This window comes from Schistocerca piceifrons, chromosome X (assembly GCF_021461385.2).
Source record: "Schistocerca piceifrons isolate TAMUIC-IGC-003096 chromosome X, iqSchPice1.1, whole genome shotgun sequence".
Classification (NCBI taxonomy): Eukaryota; Metazoa; Arthropoda; class Insecta; order Orthoptera; family Acrididae; genus Schistocerca; species Schistocerca piceifrons.
The window spans coordinates 336,762,020-336,779,169 of NC_060149.1; the positions used below are offsets into that span (position 1 = coordinate 336,762,020).

Genomic DNA, 17,150 nt, shown 5'->3' on the forward strand with positions numbered 1-17,150 from the left:
AAACTTTCATTTTCATAAGAACTGTCCAATTTTCAAGAGCGTATCTACATCTCTAGAACATAAATGCGCACACTAGCCAAACATGCAGGTTGCGCTGTGGTATTCGACTACGAACGGCACCTGTTCAATGTCCTCAGCAGGTTGCAAATGTCAGTCGTTGTCAGTAAAGAGTTCTGTGTAGCTGCGAGTGTATTCATTTTTTTTCTATTGTTGTGGTCGTCTGTCCGAAGACTGATTTAATGCAGCTCTCCATGCTACTCTATCATGTACAAGCCTCTTCATCTCCCAAAAACTACTTGCAACCTACATCCTCTTGAATCTGCTTACTGCACTCGTCTCTTGGTCTCCCTCTACGATTTTTACCCCCATCCTTTCCTCATACACAAAATATGTGGTCTCTTGATGTCTCAGAATGTGTCCTATCAATCGATTCCTTGTTTTAAAATGTCGAATCAAAACACCTTCAGCCGTGTAAATTTCCAGTTGTTATTTTACTTGAGCAACCAGTTTCAGCGCTATGTTACGCCATTTTCAGGCCCCCTGATCGACATGTATGGAGATTCCCACCTCTGACCCAGGCAAAATAGGGGCCAGCATTCTTTGACTGATATCCACAGATTTTTGATACAATGACACCTTCGATCATCCAGATCGAAAGTGACAACAGCATCAAACACGTATGAATATCAGTCATTGAACGCTGGCCCCTATTTTGCCTGGGTCAGAGGTGGGATTTTTCCTACACGTCGGTCATGGGGCCTGAAAATGGTGTAATTTAGTGCTGAAACTGGTTGCTTGAATAAGATAACAAATGGAAATTTAGATGGATGAAGGTGTTTTGATTCGATACTCAATACTTAACAGCCGAGGTTCCGCAAGCGTCTGCATAAAGATGGACTTACAGATATTCCTTCTTTTAGTCAAGCCGAGCCACAAATTTCTTGTCTCCCAAATTTCGTTAAGTACCTCCTCATTAGTTACGCAGCCAACAGCCTTGCCGCAGTGGTAACACCAGTTCCCGTCAGATCACTGAAGTTAAGCGCTGTCGGGCTAGGCTAGCGCTTGGATGGGTGACCATCCGGTCTGCCGGGCGCTGTTGGCATGCGGGGTGCACTCAACCCTTGTGAGGTGAACTGAGCTGCTACTTGATCGAGAAGTAGCGGCTCCGGTCTCGTAAACTGACAAAACGGCTGGAAGAGCAGTGTGCTGACCACATGCCCCTCCATATACGCATCCAGTGACGCCTGTGGGCTTTGGATGACACGGCGGCCGGTCGGTGCCGTTGGACCTACATGGCGTGTTCGGACAGAGTTAACTTTTTTAGTTTCATTAGTTACGCGATCTACCTACCTAATCTTCATCATTCTTCTGTAGCACCATATTTCAAAAGTTTCTATTCTCTTCTTATCTAAACTAGCCGTTGTACATGTTTCACTTCCTTACAAGGCTACACTCCATACAAATACCTCCCGAAAAAACTTCCTAACACTTAGCTCTATATTCGTTGTTAACAAATTTCTCCTCTTCAGAAACGCTTTCCTTGCCATTGCTGGTCCACATTTTGTTATGACCAGACGTAACTACTTTCGTCCGACCGTTACTCTGGGCCCTTTGATTGGTCGGTGAGTTAACAAATAGGAATTGTAACCCATGAAATTTTAAATCACCTTATTAGATTAAATAATTAAAGATTCATTTAACACACTTCATTGCCACGGGAGTACTGGAAAATTTACAAATGTCATTGACTAGCAAAGCATCAATTGAGGTACTAATTAAGAAAATGTTCTCTCGAGGTACAATGTTCAGACTTTACTCTAAGTACAAGTTCATCAGTAACTTAAACAACTCGTTGCTCCTACACTATTACGTTGACGCCTTCAGATGAGGTCACCAACTGGGTCTGAACTCTTGCATTATCGACACTATTTTGGCTTCAGTCTGTGGGTGCCGCTATGCTGAGAGAGAGACGTGGTCCTCTGGAGTTCATCCCATTGGTTGTTGCGTATTTCATCGAACCCTCACAAATGTCTGTGGAATCGATACTGGACGATAGCACATATTTTATATCCTCTCTACTTCGGCCATCACCAGTTAATACCAAAATTCATCCACTACTTTTAGTGTCTCGTTTTCTAATCTAATTCTCTCGGTGACGCCTCATTTAATTCGTTTACATCCCATTATCGTTGTTTTGCTTTTGTCTATGTTCATCTTATATCCTCCTTTCAACACGGTGTCTATTCCTTTTAGGTGTTCTTCCAAGTCCTTTGCTGTCTCTGACAGAATTACAATGTCATCAGCAAGCCTCAAAAGTTTTATTTCTTCTCTCTGAACTCTGATTCCTACACCAAATTTTTCTTTGGTTTCCTTTACTACTTTCTCAATGTACATATTGAATAACGTCGGGGCAGGCCGCCATCCTGTCTCATTCCCTTCTCAGCCTCTGCTTCCCTTTCATACCCCTCGACACTTATAACTGCCGTTTGTTTCCGCACGAGTTGTAAATAGCCTTTCGCTCCCTGTATTTTACCCCTGCTACCCTCAGTATTTCGAGGAGAGTGTAAAAGTCAGCATTGTCAAAAGCTTTCTCTGAGTCTACAAATTCTATAAACGTAGGTTTGCATTTCCTTCACCTATCTTCTAAACAAAGTCGTAGGGTCAGCCCTCACTTACGCTTTTTAAGTTAAAGCGTTCTTTACTGAATATCATGGCATGTAAAAACTACGTATCAACTCGTCTGGGACTCCAAGCCCGGTAGCTCGTTGCACATTTTCAAAAAACTTATACTTTTACTTGCACTGAAAGTGTACTGACTCGCCTACTTAAACTTAAACTCAATTCGTGTACTCTCTGCCTCGTGATGACTGGGTGTTGTGTGATGTCCTTGGGTTAGTTAGGTTTAAGTAGTTCTAAGTTCTCTGGGACTGATGACCATAGATGTTAAGTCCCATAGTGCTCAGGGCCATTTTTTCAATTCGTGTACACAATAAGTAAGACAAGCTGTTAACCCCGAATATTTTCATAGCTATCGAAAATATGGAAAGAAATCTGTAGACATTTCACAATACGCAAAAGGGTGATTTTTTTACTGTTTAGTCAGTTCTCGCGAGAAATGAGTCTAATATTAACAACAGAAGTGCCGGTACGTGATAGACTCGCCTGATTTCCCACGAAACGCTGGACAGATAGTTTAAAAACTACGCTGTGTCGGTACTTTCGGATCTCGTATTCAGCATATTCGTAGCCTCTTTTGTGAAACGTATAGCTGAAAACAGCGACAAATGTGTTATCACTACATTCATTTTTTCAAAGGGTCTCAATTCAATACAAAAACAAAGCCACCTTCTTTCACAGTATCATTTAATGGAAACTTTGCTTTATGTCGCCTTTGTTGATATCCCTCTATTTATAGGGTGTTTCGTGTGATCGGGCGCCCCTGTCACCTCGTCAGCTATTCAACATAACGAAACAGGATTTTCGATCACAGATAATTAGCAAAGAACGAGTATTTTGCTGTATTATTAATATTTATAGCTTTTTAAACTAACGAAGAGGTTTTTTTTCTTTTTTATTGGCTATTTATAGCTTCTGAAAGAAGCTGCACAGTAATACAATGCATTTGTATCCAAAATTAGTCTGAAGTGAACTAAATATGCGGCCGACATCAGCAAGTAAAGCACAGTTTCACCTCGTTGCATGATGCTTACCTGGCAATAGAGATGAGATAACTCTGTGCTGGCACTTTTGGTTCAAATGGCTCTGAGCACTATGCGACTTAACTTCTGAGGTCATCAGTCCCCTAGAACTTAGAACTAATTAAACCTAACTAACCTAAGGACATTACACACATCCATGCCCGAGGCAGGATTCGAACCTGCTACCGTAGCGGTCGCGCGGTTCCAGACTGTAGCGCCTAGAACGGCACGGCCACTCCGACCGGCGGCACTTTTGGCCTTCCCATTTGGATAACCATATGGGAACGCTTGCAAAATGTTTCAAGTCGACCGCCGACAATCCTTATATCAGCTTTCTTCTCTTTAATAGTTCCAGTTACATTACCGGCTAGAAATCAATATAACACACTAAGCAAAAGATTTCGCTGAAAATATTAATAAGCGATAAACCGATGAAATCCTGTTTCTATATAGTTCATACTAAACGCATTTGCTTTAATACCGAGGAAGACGAAAAAATACTACTTTTACGTGTACAGTTAAATATTCGTTCATCTGCACACCGTCAGTTGCTGGAATGCTTACGTCGAAAACTGGAACCTTCATCAAATCTTATGTACGTCCATGTTGTATGGCACACAATACACACAAAAATATTGGATGTGTCAAAGGACTCATCTGTGAGCGTATTTGTCGAGTGGAAGCAAATTTAATCTGTTGTTAACGTATTTCTGCTCGATGACAGACACTTTACTCCGATAGATGGAGTATCAAATAATTACGTGTGTACCGGGTGGCTATCATTGAAGTGCAACTACTCATAGAGGTCCAGAGTGGGCTGCAATTATCATAGGACAACGAAATTTAGTAGATACGCTAATGCGTTAATGCGGAACAGCAAGTAAAGCACAGTTTCACCTCGTTGCATGATGCTTACCTGGCAATAGAGATGAGATAACTCTGTGCTGGCACTTTTGGTTCAAATGGCTCTGAGCACTATGCGACTTAACTTCTGAGGTCATCAGTCCCCTAGAACTTAGAACTAATTAAACCTAACTAACCTAAGGACATTACACACATCCATGCCCGAGGCAGGATTCGAACCTGCTACCGTAGCGGTCGCGCGGTTCCAGACTGTAGCGCCTAGAACGGCACGGCCACTCCGACCGGCGGCACTTTTGGCCTTCCCATTTGGATAACCATATGGGAACGCTTGCAAAATGTTTCAAGTCGACCGCCGACAATCCTTATATCAGCTTTCTTCTCTTTAATAGTTCCAGTTACATTACCGGCTAGAAATCAATATAACACACTAAGCAAAAGATTTCGCTGAAAATATTAATAAGCGATAAACCGATGAAATCCTGTTTCTATATAGTTCATACTAAACGCATTTGCTTTAATACCGAGGAAGACGAAAAAATACTACTTTTACGTGTACAGTTAAATATTCGTTCATCTGCACACCGTCAGTTGCTGGAATGCTTACGTCGAAAACTGGAACCTTCATCAAATCTTATGTACGTCCATGTTGTATGGCACACAATACACACAAAAATATTGGATGTGTCAAAGGACTCATCTGTGAGCGTATTTGTCGAGTGGAAGCAAATTTAATCTGTTGTTAACGTATTTCTGCTCGATGACAGACACTTTACTCCGATAGATGGAGTATCAAATAATTACGTGTGTACCGGGTGGCTATCATTGAAGTGCAACTACTCATAGAGGTCCAGAGTGGGCTGCAATTATCATAGGACAACGAAATTTAGTAGATACGCTAATGCGTTAATGCGGAACCGATTTACTTTGGAAAACAAATTAGTTCCAATTGTGGCCACCAGATGCAAATCTGGCGTTGCATGAAGGTATGACATCGAAGCCGTCATTTGTAAGGCCATAACGTGTGTGAACAGTGCGGCTGTCGAGAAGAGAGACCGTGTACTGTTAGTGAAACTGTTTTCTGTGAACGGCAGCAGTTACAGTGCTGCATTGAGAGAGTATCGCCAACTGAAAGGTCTGAGGAAAGGCCCGTTGTCATTAAATGGTTTCAAGAAGATGGTAATGAATTTCGAAAACATGGGTGAGCTTGGTGTGGCTCCTAGAAGAGGAGGGAGTCCTAACCCGGTGGGAGTTGTTGACGAGGTTTCTGTTGCTGTAACTGGCCATGTAGCACGTAGCCCAGGTAGTGCTAGTGCCCGTGCAGTGTCACGATAATTGTACATCCCATGGTCAACGGTACGGAAAGTTTTGCGGTTGACTTTACACTGATACGGGATCGAGACGGTGCAGCAACTGAAATCTCATGATCCACAGAAACGTTCTGAATTTGCTCTTTGGTTTCCGGCATGAGTAGAAGTTGACGACACGTGGCCAGGCAACGTGACGACGCCCATTTTACAGTACAGGGTGCATTGAATACACAGAACTGCTGAACTTGGGGTACTGTTAAATCGCTTGTTGTCCAAGAAGAACCACTGCACTTGCCGTAAGCGACTGTGTGGTGTGGATTCACTAGCAGCTTTGTTCTCGGTCCGATCTTCTTTGAAGATAATACACCCAGAGGGTCTGACAGGTTTACCGTGACGTCTTCATGATGTCGAAACCTCCTTGTGCAGCATATGATTCCTGCACTGTGTTTCACGCCTCATGTCGCTAGCCCAGTGAAACATCTGCTTAATGCAACCTCCCATATGTTTTCCAGATGCATGGCCTGCAAGATCATCTAATCTGAATCACTGTGACTTTTGGCTCTGGGGAAATCTAAAATAACGCGTTTGCCACGAACACGTACAGTCTCTATCAGATCTGAAGGCCAGTATACAGGAATACGTTGCTCAGATTGCATCGGAACTGCTGCGAGCAACTGTTGATCGCGTTATTTTAAGGAAGCAGTATTTCGTAGACGTATCCGGTTCTCACATTGAACAAATCGTGTAAGCGCAGGTTAGTAATAAAATCAACGTCATACTTTTCCCATTTCATTCACTTTCACTGACCGCGTCCCGTTCCTAATCCATTACATAAGGAAACATTTATATACGTCTTTCTTACATTCACAACGCCCGATTTGCAACTGGTAGCCAAAATTAGGACTAATTTTTCCCAACGTAAATCGGTTCCTCATTAACGCATTAGACTATCTACCATGTTTCGTTGACAGCCCACACCGGATCTCTGCTAGTAGCCGCACTTTAATTATAACGACCCTACACGTGCATTATTCCTTTCCGTGCCCAAGGTAAATTCATTAAGCATAACGGATAAAATGTCGTATATTTCTGCAGGACAAGACTGCTCCATCGTTGTTAGCAACAGTCTATCCTCTGGTACAGAAAACTTGAATTTCCTGCATTGACAGGCGCTGCTGAATGAGCAGTCGACAGGAGTGAAAGGAGAAGGCAAGCATTAAGGGAGAGCAGAGGAATCTGACGGAGACAATAGCGTAGTTCCTTACACGGTGCTATTGGAGGTGATTTGCCGTTGCCTTCCTCCGACCTCTGAATTGACTCACCCAGTCAGTTTCAGGGCGACTTACAGCTTATAGTGGACTCCGAACTTCGGTGCAACTTGGTATTTTTCACACACACAAATAGTCTCAAGAGCGGAAATAAGCGATAAGTGAAAAGAAAAAAAAAGAGCTCTTTGACTAACTGCGGACTGAACCGCGGACCTTAGGACTTTTCGCTTGACGCGTAGCCCTTGAGCCACAGAACTACATGATCGTGGCATATTATTTGATTCCATTGTCCTTGAACTGCAAAGGATTCCTGACAATCAGCTTTGCCAGCGAACAAATACGCAGAGACGAATAACAGATTGTTCACCCGATATTTTGTATAAACTATGCAGTTACTATAATCTCATTTATGAAAACACTTGAATTAACTATTCGGAACTTAGCTCTTCTTGCTGCTAATCGTCAAATGTTAACTAGTATTATCTGCTTATGTGGAAGGTTTCCTTCTAAATAACATTAAAACAATCTGACAGTTCTACGCAAGGGACGAGAGCAATAATAGGTTTGAATTTTCTAATTAGGAGTGCCTTGCGTTTGTTGATTATGCAACATTGATAGCAAGATTATTATGGACGTAATACGTAACAGGAGCAACAGGTATTCTATATTTATTACACGTTTTTCCACCTAAGATACGCTTACATGCAGTTTTCTGGCTTATGGTGATCGCTGTTGTTCTATAAGTACAGCTAGAAACGTGTAAGAAGTATTTCCCCCCGAAGTCAGTTCGCGACTGGATAGCGAAATTTAGCAAAATAAGTGTTATTAAAAATACGCTCCTCGATGATTTTTTTTTATATAGATCCAAATTTCGCTTTTAGCTGTTTTGAACAATGCTTTTTCGGGTGTGAATTGCAGAGAACGTTCATTAGAAAAGTCCCGTACTAAGGTACTTAAAACGATTCTGGTTCTGTTATGGGACAGCGGAAAACTACATGTGAACTCCAAAGTTTGTCCCTCTTGGAGTTCTGTATGGTAAAATGCGTATCACTTCAGCAAAAGCTTTGCGCTTGGAATGCGTTAATAATCAGTCAAATCATTGTATATTAAGTATCAGAAGTATTTTAACCGGAGTTGTACAGACAAAGCGAAAATTTTGAAAAAACTTCGCACTGCGGCAGTCTGGACGCGAAGACATTTGCTACCTTCAGCGTCAATGTATCAGCATGGAGTGCCTTACCGAAGACCTGGCGTAGTTCACAATTTCGAGTTATGTTTGAGAAACTTGACTTCATTTTCTGAGTCTAATTTTAAAAGAAAGAGGAGACTAACAAGTATCAGAACACATAACAGCTCAGCATTATGAAGGTAAAGTGCAGGGAATCTCATATTCCGTTCATTTCAGCTTTAATAAAAAAAATTCAAAGGCGTAGAATTGCTCATTAAATATATTATAGAACCGAAAAAGTTACAGTATTGTACCACTTCTGTGCTTATGTTTGTTTGACATAGTAAATATATGGTTTTACGCAACAGCTTCTTCTTTCTAAACGCTGTTGTGTTTCAAGTTACTCAATGAAAGACTGCTGCATATCTACAGGCGAAAGTAAACATACGAAAAAGAAATGTAATATATACTCTTATGACGATGTAAGACTCACTCATAATCAGACCGTTGCTGGTGATACTGCAATGTACTTGCAATTTTGTATATGTACCGTACCTGAAACAAACATTTTACGGTCTTCCTTTATGTTACAGCAATATGTACAAAAGAAAACAATTAACTGAAATCAAGAGTAACCGTAAACAAATTTTCTTCAATTTATTTGCGCTTCTGTCCTGTGTAGCTGCCGTAGTTCAGTCACGTAAAGTCGTCACGATTTAAAAAGGAGACGAAGACGCGGCTATTCGTTCGTCATCTAACCACGACGAGGCGCTAGTATCGATCGACTCGCGGATACGCCGCCAGAGGCGGTGCTGTCGGCCGAGCACAGTCCTGCTGCAGCGTTCAGTTGGGTTAGTTGGTAGTGGCGGTGGTCGTGAGGTTTGTGTGAGGTGGTGTAAGTCATCGACTTCTAGGATAATTGAGGCGGAGCACCGGCCTACTCTTCTGTGAGTACAATCGCAATTTCAAGTTTTGTATTGATTGTTTAGCTCAGTACGGGTAGTTTTCGTCCCAACATAAGTTTCGATAAATTATTTCGTTTGCCTGAAAGTAGCGTCAAGACACATGTACAACAATGTAACAGTTTTAATTTCTTTCTTCGGATAAGGTCAAAACTTTTCGAAGGGCTCGTATTAATAACCTTTAAGTACTTAAGAGCACGAGTTGATAAACCTTGGGCAGTTAAATATGTGTTTTAAGTTCCCCTGGCAATTTTCTATGGTGTGCCCAGGGGGATGAGTAACAAAATGAAGCTTTGAAGTTATTCGTAGTACGAATTGTGTAAAAGTATAACAAACTGCTGCGTAATGATCGCTTCACAGTGTCATTGTGGTATTTCGTTGCTTATATGAAAATTATTATATTGTTGGTACCTATCACTATAAAGTCACTAGAATTGAATTTCTGATAAATACATCGTGTTAATTTATGGGTAAAACTGTATTTCTGATATTCTTGTTGCAAATCTCATCTTTTTCTTATCTATTTACTTTTCACACGTGCTAGTGTATTTTGGGACAAATATCTCATTGGATCGCTACCGTTAATGGTCTGTCTGATAATAGTGGTCACGTAGAGGTCCCATACACTGTCTTGGCTTTAAGCATGTAACTAGTTTATAAATTCACTTGACTAATCATTGATTTAGCGTTACCGTAGGTACTTAAAATGTCCTGAATTGTATGTTCTGCAAAAATTCGTACAGACGTAGGTTACGAGCACGTTGTGTAAATTTAACTGGGACTCTTTCTGATCTTAACATCCGTTCTTGAAAGCAACGGGGAAGCGGAAATGCCAAGAAGTCAGTTTTAATAGCTGTGCTTTCGAATTTGAATGTCAGTGCTGTTCGTTACGGAAAACGGAACTTAAAAGTGGACGTAGGCTACTATAGTTATGCGGTCGTTCTGTTGCATAAATCAAGCTCCGCAAAGGTCAAAGTGCATGTGGCAAAGAAATTAAACTTTCCGTTCATGTTATCTATCAATGTCTTTCTGGGTTAGACGTAGTGGCTTAATACAGATTCGATTTTTGGGACGTAAATAGTACTATAAATGTAGTTTCCAGGACATTGAACTTAGTGGCAATTGCAGTACACATATTAGACCGTAAATAAGTCGTGGTTTGCTTCATTGAATACTAGAATATACAAAATACCGGCACGAAAATTTTTCTGCCGAGAGATGTGGTGGTAGTGTCAGATAACAGTATTTGTTGACGCACGGGACATACTCGCGGACGACGTGTATCTGTCAGCTCATAACATGCCGGCACGTAAATGATGTCACAGCTGCTCAGCAGATCGCGTGCGTGAGTCACAGTGCAGTGGGTGGCAGAGGGTGTGTGACGTCAGCGTTGTCACGGGTAGAGCATGCGTTTACACTGACCGCGCGGCAGCCAAGAAATGACGTAATATCTTACAAGCGTGGGAAGCTAACATGGCGGTTATCAGTTCATCTGTTTAAGATTTCTTGATCGGAGCGGTAAGAATCCAGACACACACGCCACAACCTCCTCGCTATTCACGTCCCTGGCACTAGGTACGTACCAACTCAATTTAGTTAAGTGTATCATGAAAGTTTACATGCTCTGGACGTAGTTTACTAGCCCTCATTAATTGGTTCTAAGCAGCGCGGCCTGTGTATAGAGGGGAAGCGTCGTTGGCCTATGCTGTGGGAACAGGGCAAGTGTGCGCGGGTGGGATACGACAAAGGTCGCGAGCTGGCTGCACGGCCGGCCCGGGCTTATCGGCTGTCCGAGCACCAGTGTACCCGGCGAACGGCCCAGACGCTGTTGCTCAGTCGCCCACGATAACACAAAAGCTCCACCAAATGTCTACACCATTTAGGAGCCTGTAATAAACCTGACCGAATTCAGTAATTAAAGGTTTGATCCGTGTTTGACAGTTCAGAATATTGTGAAATTGTAAAGTTCACTTGTCGCATCAGTTTGTGAAATCTGCTCTTCAACATTTAAAAGTTGTAAAATTATATATTCCTGGGAATCCTATTAGCTCTTCGTAACCATCGCTTCAGTTTTTCTACACTTCGCAGATGAAGTGCGAAAAGTATACGTAGATAGCCTATAATTACTATCACCCTGACGGGCACACGCTGAATGAGTCTATAATTTTTCGGGTCCTGTGGTTGACCATGTCGAAAGCTTGATGTTCAGTTCATGGAGTCTTTAAACCGGCACCAACGACGTTCCTCGTTCGTGGAGAAGACAGCTTTTGGTTCATTACTAAATCTTGTTCGTTCGGCGGGTATGTAGTATGCTCCCTTCAGTTCTGGGGGTCAGAGTTGTGTAGGCTCTGTGGTAAATTTCAACGCTTCCCTCTCACTATCGTGTGTAATCGTTCTGCCTCTGTAGTGTACCAGTGTCCAAATTACGAACAGTACTTGCAAACGGGGAGTGAAAGTGTTTACGAATTTAGTATGTCTTAATTAAACGTATGTATACTGCACAAGATGGGAATTTTACTTCCCGTAAGCAATTACAGATATTGATTAAATTCTAGTGAAGCATGACTTCAGAATGTTGACACTAACATTTAGGCTGCAATCTTCGTACGAGTAGCACGTACTATCGCAGCTGTTTCTGTACAAGAAGAAATAGGTGAAATTTGACATAATTAAGAATAAATAACCATGTAAAATTATAGCTTTACAACTTATGTGAAAGGGGAGCGTTTGCCATATTTTTCGCTTGTTCCAAATCAAAGCGAGATGTCGCAGTTTTGATACATGAAACTAAATCGAAACTGTCAGCTATGATGTAGCGTCATGACTTACGATGAGATAATCAGGTATGAAACTGTTTCTCGTTTATACGGCGCAATAAATGTGTGTTCTTATAGCCAGTTACTATCTGCAGCGTGTATATTGCAGCAATACTGGCGAAAGGTTGGTTTGTCGCATCGTCGCATGTAAGTCCAATTCCCCCTCCCCAGATGTCACAGGAGTGTAATCGGTAAGAATTTTGAGCACACGTCTTCATTTAAGTAACACCTGTATCACCTAGATTCTTTGTGGCGTTGAGAAGTAGTGACGTATTAGCGCAACGCTTGTTGAATAGAATGCACGACCTTGTTGCCGTACTACCGAACACCGGTTGCCTGATAGTTGCTTCATTTGTTGGCTAATGAACAAGTGCGAGCAGAAAGTTTCTTGGAGTGTTTATTTCCATATGTGGAATGCCGTTCATGTGTATTGATGCGTAAGGATAAGTAAATATTTGTCCTTCCAAATAAAGCTATGCGATGGATAGTAGTGGAAATATAGATGCAGAACGTTTTGGTGTAAATTTCTAGTAATTAAGGCAGGTAAGTTGTACATTAGCCATGGAAAAACTGTAGGGAGACACTAGGTATCGCTAACAAAAGTAGTTCATCCCGGTATGTTACTGTATTTTCTCTGAGAAAGTATTCTATATTTGAACACTGACAAGTTCCACATCGTAGCACGAGATAATTACGTTGCCATGGAAACGCAAATAACTACATTGAAAAATGTGCTACGACACTGTTTCGTCAGTTTTCCTTCCATTACTCAGCAGGGCTCTAGAGTCTAGACCGTTCTCTAGGTTTTTTACTTCATGGAGTTGGAATATGAAGTAAGACTGTCGCCGGACAGATTTTTAACAAATGCTGGTGCAGTGTTTTTGAAATTATATTTCTGTTCCAGTAATTATTTTGTAGCACATTATTCGCTACATATCCTAAACGGTATTATTATTATTATTATTAGAACAACACTATGATGGCCATTGGTCAGCGCGAGATTGAGCACTGCCTGTTGGCGTGACGCTGTAAGGAAAGTATACTCCGAAGGGGCAGACGATAGCGACAATACGGAGTACTAATGGGGAAATCCAGTGAAGGACAGATTGTGATGGTCCAGCTTCTGGGACCGAGCATCTCGCAAAAGCCGAAGGTGATTGGCTATTTACGCGCTACTGTCCCTGAGCCTCTGTGGAAAATGGTTGCAGGACGTGAAACCACGAGTAGGCGACAGTATGTTAGACGTCCAAGCCTCATCACATTACGTGGTCGTAATTTTGCTCCCTCTGAAAAGCGGGATAGGCGGCGGTGTGTGGCATACCTCACGAGAATATGCTAGTGCAGACCCAAGGGTTCAGAAACGCATCGTTTAGCGCACATTGTTGAACATGCATCTTAGCAGCAGAGCTCCCGCTACGTGTTCCCATGTTGCTCCGACACCGTGGTAATGACCTTACGTTGTCATGGCCGCCAAATTCGTCTGATATTAACCCGATGGAGAACATCTGGGACACTATCAGGCGCGAGCAACGCTCCCACGAACCACTGACCCGTAATTTACGTGAACTGCGTGTCTTGGGTGTAAACGTCTGGCGCCACACCCCTCCGGGAACCTACCAAGGACTTGGCGATTCAGTGCAACTCAGAATTGCTATTGTTCCGAAGGTGAAACACGCTGTGAAGCAGGTGGTCATGTATCTATATTGCTGTATAGAAAGTTTGTATTAAGTAAAGGTTACAGTAGTTGCGAAACATATGGAGAAACGCTTTAACTAGATTTTGATTTAAAAGTGCAGAAAATGTAAAATATTGCGGTAGTGTAGACTGTAGAGGTTTCTGAAACACGAGTATTAGGCAAAAGACTGCACGGACGTGGTTCTCACGCGCTACTTATTTTAAATTTGTTTTAGTTGTGGAAAAATATAAATCCACACGTAAATAACTTGCATCTCTTGTTGAGCTATAAATTCTCGGAATCTCTTAATCATGACACGTGTTCCAAAGTTTTCGCTCCGAATTCAACGTTGGAACTCGTCCAGAAACAACTTAATAGAATTCCTGATTGCTTCATACTGTAATATCGAAGTTTCAGGTGCGCAAGTCTGCTGGCTACCATGTTCTGCTTGTTAAAAAAAAAAAGAGGCCCTCCAAACGTAACATGGTTATCCCGTTCTTAAACAGCTAAACGTTGTCGGCATATTTCTTAGCCCCGTTAACTATGTTAGTGGTATACGCACAAATCTGCCGTCGTAATTGTCGGCTACTTTCTAAAAGGCACTTTCGTAATTACTGGGATGTTTCTGAATATACACACTGCAATATGATTATGGCCATAGTCAGAGTTTCATAAACTTATATGCTGACTACTCATAAGAATTTAAAACATTTATGTAAGGCTACCCTATACTCCTACCTCGCACGTGAGCCAAAATACATGGAGCCACACGGCAACGTCGAGACAGCGCAGTTTCCTGCCTAATATTCATATATGTCCACACGTATCTTCGTTCTTACTGAATGCTGGTGAATCTTCCCACGTTGGTGTTGACTACTCATTGCTTGACAACGAAAATATGGGTAACTGTACAGCTGGGAGTGACGTCTTTCTGGCTGTATGGAATTATAGTTCTCATTGTTACTTGTCTGCGTAGTATTCTTTCGAATGTTAATATCGTTCATAAACGCCGCTATTCACGTAGAAGTTGAAAATATTTGCTCAGCCTTAAAAGCCAATGTGAGGCTGGATACACGATCGATGTCCGATTACGTGATTTATGCAGGGCGACACACCCCCTTTCAGTCTAGCTTAGTTCAGTATGTTCCCAGTAATCTAACAAACGTAGGTACCTTGGCGTAGTCCGTAACAGCACGTTTTCGGACGATTGGCGCCAGTCTTAGATCAATACTGGAAACTGATCACACTCGTAAAAACGGAGAAGTGAATTACACACACAACAGGATATCCACACTAAGTCGGAGGAAATTTTATACCCGAAATATGTCCACGGAAAACGCGGCTTTGCAATAGCCCATTTGCTATGGACGTTATCTCGAGTGATATATGTGGCAAGGAGACAGTTTTCGTTTCCGAAGACTGTTACTTGTATTGTCGTAGGTTATGGTGCAGGTCTGGACTAAGACAAAAACATTGGGACATGAACCTACACGAAATTATGTTCGCTACACGTTATAGTGAATCGTCTATTATAAATTCTCCGTGGACATCGACTGGAGCGTACTAGTGCAATTTCTCAGTGAAGAAAACACTTGCTGGAGCATGGTCCGCTGCAGGATGCTTCAATTTGGCGGTGCTCCACCACTAGTCGGTGGTCGTCTGGAATCATCTCCATAATATATGGGTAGAAACGATAGGACGTTCCCCCACATTGGCCAAGTTGCAGATCTTACGCCAGTAGCAGTTTTCGTGAGATGTCATTTAAAACAAGTGATACATGTATAGGCGACCGGCCGACCTGTTAAATCGTGAGATGTTGAAACTTGCAGGCCTGTCTTTACAAGGCAGTGAGCAGCTCATTGCGAGCAAGTGCCTCACGAAGCTGTAGTAGGCGATAACAACGAAAGGAGAATCAGTATTCACTAGTCACTCAGTCCCTCTTAAACTCAAGCTAGGTCTACCACTATCATCGACTGCTCGTTGCCAAGTGAGCTGCTGCCAAGCCTGCTTGCCAGTGGGCAGATGGTGGTAATACACTCCAGGATTGTGTGTCTCCAAAGCGTTTCATAGACAACTGTAGTTGCTTTGGGTATATTTTCCTTATATTAAGGGGGCGCTTAAGATTACTGCTATTGCCGAAACAGTCACCTCGTGTTAACTTGTTCATAGAGGGGCAATATCTCAAAACCACGGGTTGCGTAATAATGAACTCACTTGTGAACCACGAAGCGTAACTAGGACCATGGTGTAAAGCTTAAGCGTTGCATAGGGGTATTAATCTACATAACTATGGAAAATAACGGAATATTTTTATTTCTTCCAAATCGGTATTGAAGCTAGAAAGCACCCGTTAATATCGAAAAAGTTATAAAAATGAAAATTACATTTTATTAGATGCGGGTAGTAACAAAATGCTCCCTCATTAGGTTAGATTCGTTGAAGGGATTTTTAAATGATTTGAGATATTCAGTGACATGGTGCGGATGTTGAAGTTTCGTATGCTACGATTTTGCATGAAGCATACAATGATTTGTCAGATAACGCAGTAAGGTATGAAATTGACGCAGTTAATCTATGAAATTCAAATGTATCGCCGTTGACTGTTAGTATTTGGACACAAAACACCACTGATCAGCAAATGTACGCGAAGTCGTGAAAGTTTCTCGAAGTTTATATTCTGAACGAGAATGTCGTTTAAAGGATACTGAGTGACGCAACGTTGCAGGAAGTACGTAGGATTATTGTCCTTGTCGAGACCCTACAGCCGCCTCCAGCTTCACCAGTGCAGAGAAACACGTGACTCGCATTATGTCACCGGTGTCGTAACAAGCGCGGCTCTATATGCGAAGGGGATGAGGCACTGACTTCCGTGGAACGATCTCCTTCGCGTCATGTCAGCATCTCTACAGCATACTGAGCGTATCAAAAAGTTTCCTTCCTTTTTGTCGGGTGCCCCTCCCCCGTCGGTCTGCGGCAGTTTTTTCCAGCGTCTGCTCTTGGCAGGGTCCTGATATAGATCTAGAATACGATCTCGGTTGGCGCACAGTTTGCGTGCGTGCGTTTCGCTCCCGTGGCGAATACGACTAAAAATAATAGACCTGGTGCTACCACTAAAAATAGGGAGCGCCGTTGTTGCGGAATTTCGTCGGAGCCGGCCAAGGCGGCGCCAATTATACACAGAGCGGGCGCGCCGCCGCTACCTCGCACCTGGCCTCGGGGCCCCGGCGACCGCCGCTTCCTGCCAAACACCTTCTCCCGAAGATATGTCAGTAGGCGGCGGCGCTTGTTGCTGCTTCTGCGAGCGTAAATACACGCCGCGCAAGAGCTCAACATACGAATTAAATTCCGAAGCAGCGGGTGCAAATGAAACAGTTTACAAAAGTTTTTGGGAA

At 42.4% G+C, this 17,150-nt stretch overlaps 1 protein-coding gene and 1 pseudogene across 5 annotated transcripts in view; both read left to right on the forward strand.

The window, feature by feature from the left end:
• Window positions 1-17,150, forward strand: part of LOC124723141 (plasma membrane calcium-transporting ATPase 3) — a 720,425-nt gene that overhangs the window by 346,674 nt on the left and 356,601 nt on the right. For 4 of the 5 annotated variants that reach the window (XM_047248333.1, XM_047248330.1, XM_047248332.1 and 1 more), the window contains exon 1: window positions 9,145-9,252. The exons of the other annotated variant lie outside the window; for it this stretch is intronic. The gene's annotated coding sequence lies outside the window, so the exon portion shown is untranslated. Of the gene's footprint in view, window positions 1-9,144; window positions 9,253-17,150 lie in introns of those variants that run through there. 5 annotated transcript variants of the gene reach the window in all.
• Window positions 985-1,102, forward strand: LOC124723568 (annotated as a pseudogene).